The sequence below is a fragment of the Nelumbo nucifera genome, chromosome 5 (genome assembly GCF_055504915.1).
Source record: "Nelumbo nucifera cultivar China Antique chromosome 5, China Antique-T2T, whole genome shotgun sequence".
Taxonomy (NCBI): Eukaryota; Viridiplantae; Streptophyta; class Magnoliopsida; order Proteales; family Nelumbonaceae; genus Nelumbo; species Nelumbo nucifera.
The window spans coordinates 60,048,074-60,053,988 of record NC_142653.1 but is presented as its reverse complement, the minus strand read 5'-3'; the positions used below and the strand labels follow the sequence as shown (position 1 = coordinate 60,053,988).

The window sequence follows — 5,915 nt, the reverse complement described above, 5'->3', positions numbered from 1 at the left end:
AAACGGTGTATCAGAGAGGAGAAACCAGACACTATTGGATATGATCTGTTTACTTCTCTTCAATCAAAAATACCTATATCCTTTTGGGGTTATGCATTAGAGACTGCGATATACGTGCTAAACCGGGCTCCAACCTAATCCATTCCTAAGACTCCATATGAGCTTTGGACCAACAAGAAACCAAGTGTAAGACACTTGAAGATTTGGGGTTGTCCGACACATGTTAAAAGAACAAGCACTAATAAATTGAAATCCAAGACCAGTCGTTGCCTATTTCTAGGTTGCCCCGAAAGCTCTGTGGATTATTTATTCTATAACCCAAAAGAGCAAAAGGTGTTTTGTAATCGAAATGCCTACTTGGAAGAAGATTACATCATTGACAACCATCATCATGAAATTGTTCTTGATGAGGAAAGCCCAGGAGCAGTAGGAGATGTCCCATAGACTCCAGATAACACCCAACCTATAAGATTTACCCGGGTTTCTAGGTTTCTAATTCGTTACGGCTATGATCAAGAAATTTACTTGACGGAACTCACAATCAGTGAGGAAGATCCCATGACTTATACAAAAGTTATATTGGACATAGATTCCTTGAAGTGGGTAAATGCCATGAAAGTTGAGATGGACTTGACGGAAACCAACAAGGTCTAGACTCTTGTAAACCCACCTCATGGGGTGAATGCAATTGGTTGCAAATGGATTTACAAGAGGAAGAAGGGCCCTGATGGGAAGATTAAGACCTATAAAGCTCATCTCGTAGCGACTCAAACTGACCAGGTCGGTTTCAATTTCTATGTCAGGTAACCCGACCAAGTCAGGTCGGTTGGAAAAACCGCAATAAACCGTCCCAACCCAACCTGTGAACAGCCCTATCTAGCACAAAGGTGGGACCGTTTTCCAAGCCTGATTCTCTAAACATTAAAATTTTCAAAAATTTGATGCAAACCTTCTCAAAATTTTGGCCTGTGCATACCGAACCCGGATTTCCGGACGTGGTACATTTCCAATGAGATTCAACCACATACCACTCCACATGCATTCTCAATTCACATGTGCAAATGTGGTCTAACGGTAAAGTTAGGGGTATTAGTCTTCAATTTCCTTTTTTTTTATATGTTAAAAATAATAAAAAGGTGGAGATAAAATAGGAAAATTGACTGCCCAGTCGAACGAGGTAAGAGGCTAAACGAAAAAAAGGAAACTTCAGCCTTTTCAAATCCAGACGCTATTAACAATCAATTTTTAGAAAAGTGAAAGTGCTTCTTCTTTGGGCGGCATTGAGAGAAGAGATTTTCTAAGAAACTGTGGATAGTGGATCTTTGGGTAGCATTAACAAGAAGTCTTGGTTGAACAGTACACATTGACGAATCACACGTAACTTCCCACCAAAATTATGACATATCACTCCGTATACATTTCATATCACAGTTTAGAGAAAATTTTGTCCATATTCTTAACCATTTGGTGGGATATGAATCAATTTTGTATTAAATAGTTACAACTGGAAGTCTTTTGACCAAAAAAAAAAAAAACTCAACCCAGGAATAGAGATTTGTCAATAGCAACGTTTCAAAAAACGATCCGGAAACAGAACCGTTCTGGCTTGGTTTTGAGGTTGACGGTTTGACAACTTAGTTCAAACAAATGGCCTGTTCTGACAAATAAAATAAAAAAATGGTCAAAAACCGTTGAACAGGTCGACGGTTCAACCACTTGGGTCAACGGGTTGTTGACTTTTTTAACGGTTTTGACCAAAAATTGGGTTTGGGGTAAAGCAGAACCGATTACCTGAACGGTTCTTGAGCCGAACGGTCCGAGCATCGGAGTCAATAACGGTTTGAAAACCTTAGTCAATAGTAACCATGTTGCAAAGCATCCATGCTCTTAATTGTCAAAGAAGTCTTTGTTTGTTCCATGCATGTGTCTTTGTCACTTTTAAAACCATGGTTTTTAAAACCAAACTAGTGACCGAACCGGTCAGGGGTCCGATTACTAGTTTGAACGGTCCGACCATTCGACCTGAACGACCGGCCTGTTCTGACAAAAAAATTAAAAATTTGAAAATTTGAAAAATGATCAAAACCGTTCAAACAGTTCAAATGGTTTAAACGGTTAATCGACCGGTTCAACGGTCTGCTAACCAAAATCAACAGTTTTAAAGAAAAATGAAACCGGTTAGATGATTGATTCCCGATTTTTCCGGTCCAGTCCAGTTTTGAAAACCATGGTTAAAACATCCAATGCTCTTAAACTGTGCATTGAAAAAATCAATGCTTTGTAACGATCATTTAATGGATGGTAAACTGGGTCATCATGAATCATATAACAGTTCACTCAAGTAGATTAACTTATATGCTAGTCAACCATGTTAGTCTTCAAAAATCAATAGCATTGGTAAAACAAAAGAAAAAGAAAAGAAAATTTGAAATTGGTAATCAAACTTGTTGCTAACAAGACAAATACTCTTGCAAGGAAAATACATTTTTACCATTTTTTCTTAGATTCTACCTATTGCTAGTTTCTGCACTGTGTGTAATCCCCAAGAGAAACTCAACCTGAAAGCCAAAAGTTAATAAAATCAAATTAGTGGTCCAATACTTTAAAACATAGGAAATTTGAGAAAAAAAAAAAAAAAACTTTTATCAATCAACTTATGAAAACAAACTTTTGGATCGTCATTTCCAACTTCCAAATTGCTAGAGGTCATTACTTGTGGATATTCTACAATCCCTGCTAATCCCTAAATTATGTTATTACACTCATGACTAGAAACTAAAAGATAATTCTTTGAGAAAATAGAAGGCTTGACCTGACTCGTATGAGAGTAGCCATGTGTAGAGTTTTTAAATATATTGTTTGATAATTGTGCCTATTTTAAAAAATAATCATATACACGACTCACCTGTAATAACTGAGACATGCTACCTTCACTAAATAAATGGTTGGACTGATCATGCATGCGATAATTTGATAATGGCTGTGACAAAAAATACAAACCAATTATAATTTCTGTGGTTGGACTTTGACAAAAATGTTGTGACAAAAAGTTTTGCTCACTTGAATACTTTTCATTAATCATAAAATCTGGTTAGAAGAATCAAAGTTTATAAGCTAAGTGATAAAGACCAAGACTGCCAACTTTATACCTGAACATGATAAGCTATTCTCTTTGAATCACGAATCCTATTAATATAAAAACTTTAGTATCAAAACAATAAAACACATTCATAATTTAATCAAAGCAATATCTGTCTAGACCAGGGAGGTTCATCAACTTCTTTTGACTTTGTTAGTTTTGTCCTCTTCTTCTTTATATCACCTCCACCTCCAAATTTCTACATTGTCACAATTTAATTAGTGATCACAAGAAAAAAGTAAAATAAAAGTAAGCTTTTAATTTATGAATTAAAAAAAAAAAATACCTGTATCGGTTGTTCGGTAGAACATTCATCAATAGTTTGGTTCTTCTTTCGCTTTGTTTTCCTTGTTATAGCCTTTTCTAAAGCATTCTTTGGCCTCTTTGAAGAACGTGTATTAGGCACCTTGTGTTTAATTCCTTTCGCTGTTTTTAATCCAACTCCTTCAGTGATAATGGCATTATTGCTACCATCAAGAATTGTGAAAGAAGAGCTAATAGTATCATTGATTTCTACTCCCAAACTATTTGATGCATCACATGGTTGATCAATTTTTGAGTTTTTTAAACATTCAGTAGCATCTTTCAAAAGCTTTTCTGCAACCTCCATGGCAACATTATATGCATCTTCAGCATGTATAGCTCTACTTGATATTTGGGTAAACAAATGATTCAACTCTTTGTAACGCATTTTTGTTCTTATGCTTTGATCCAAATTTTTAGTAGAGCTACATGAAACTCTAATAGATGTCACCTTTGCATCAATAGTCCATCTTTTCAATATAAAACATGAGGGAATCTTTATAACATGTCTATAGTCAAGCATTTTCAATGCATATCGACATAAGATCCCAACATATTCAAATTTCTTGCAATTGCAACTAACCAAATCATTTGATGAATCAAAAGTAACTTTGTGTCGCTTTTTTCCAGACACGGTCACTATATATCCAGTAATTGTTTTAGACAAAACATGATCTTTCATCAATTCTACAATTTAGTTGTTGCAATACTTCAGTATAAAACATAGAAAAAATAGGCAGAGTATATGTGCAAGCAACCTAATTCAATATATCTAATTGAACTGGCAACGTTGGAAAGCTTTGTGTTGCTGCAAATTCTGCTTTCAACTCTTCATATCGCCTATCAGCAACCACTCTTTCAAAATGTCGAAAAAATCTTGACAAATTATGCTTGATGTCGAGATAGTTCTTCAAACAATTATTTAAACTCTCACTTCTTTGTGTAGTGCTCATGACAGCAGAAAATGTTTGATGCCCAAACACTAAAGCCCATCTATGCCTTTTGTTGCACAACTTTTGCAACCAGTCATTGTCTTGAAGATTGTATTTCTGAATCATGCTTTTCCATGCATTTTCAAATTCATCAACTTCTTCGTATTCATACACACATTTGCTAAAATCCTTAGAGAATGACTTAAATTTCTCAAATATATTGCTAAGGTGTTTAGCAGCATTTTGGAACATATGCCATACACATAGTCAATGATGTGATTCAGGTAACACCAAAGAGATTGCCTTTGCCATGGCTGCATCATCTTTAGTTAAAATTGTCTTTGGTCTTTTCTCACCCATTGTTTTTACAAAAGTATTAAACAACCACTCAAATGTTTCTGCAGTTTCATCATATAGTAATGCAACACCAAAAATGATTGATTGCTTATAATTATTCACTCCAACAAAAACCGCAAATGGTCTATTTTCACTGTTTGTTCTATATGTTGTGTCAAAACACACAACATCACCAAAATAACCATAATCAATTACCATTTGTGCAACAGCCCAAAATATGTTTGTCACTAATTTAGCTTGATTCAATTGGATCGCATAGACAAAAGATGAATCTTTAGATTGTCTATCTTGAAAATATTGCAAAAAATCACCAGCTTCTCCCTTTTCCATTTTCCCAGTGAATCCAACATTTTGGAGCCCACCAAATTCCCTTTCCATCAACTCCATACATGCTTTTGGAGCTATCCCAAAATCATCCACTATTTTAACTTGTCTGTCTTTTTCCTTTGAGATCTTTCTTTGAGACCTTAGCATGTGTGATTTATTAGGAGTTGCAAGAAGATGGTTATGAGTTTTATTGAAACTTATCGGTAATCCTCTTGAAGATTTATCCTCATTTCTGCCAGGCAACCACATCTTGTCTCTGACCGGGGATACATGACATTAGCCGTACATTTATCTTGTAGATGTTTTCCCTCTTTAGAACAACAAAACTTTCTATATCTCACTTTACCAGTAGAGTGACAAATATTCCTATTCGACTTCCGAGTACTGAATCCCATATCATATGCTTCATCTTCACTTTTAAATACCATGCCAACTTTGAGAATCAACTCTTTAGGAATAAGAGTACATTTTTCTTTAAGCTTCCTTCTTATACTTGAATTTAATCCTTGTTGCTCTTAATTTGTAGCCAGATCACTAATAATAGGTTATCCTTTATCTAGGTCAATAGTCTTGGCTACCTCATTTGTTTCAAACAAATTAGCGGTCACATGTTGTTCCTTTTCACCGCATAGATTGAGGTCCAACTTCCATTATTCTGTAAAATTATGAGATAGAACTTAACAAGTATTACATATATTATAAAGCAACTAAAAGATTGTTCACATAGAAAACTGAGTATAACCCTAATGCAGTTACTCATATACAAACACCATTATAAAACTTGTATCAATGAACCAGATATTCCTAATGCACATGTGAATTGAGTATAATTCTTTATTCCTAATGCAGTTACTCAA

General features: G+C 35.0%; 1 pseudogene; it reads right to left on the bottom strand.

The window, feature by feature from the left end:
- Positions 1 to 2,507: 2,507 nt before the first annotated feature.
- On the bottom strand, positions 2,508 to 5,709 carry LOC148791660 (protein FAR1-RELATED SEQUENCE 5-like; annotated as a pseudogene).
- Positions 5,710 to 5,915: the final 206 nt, after the last annotated feature.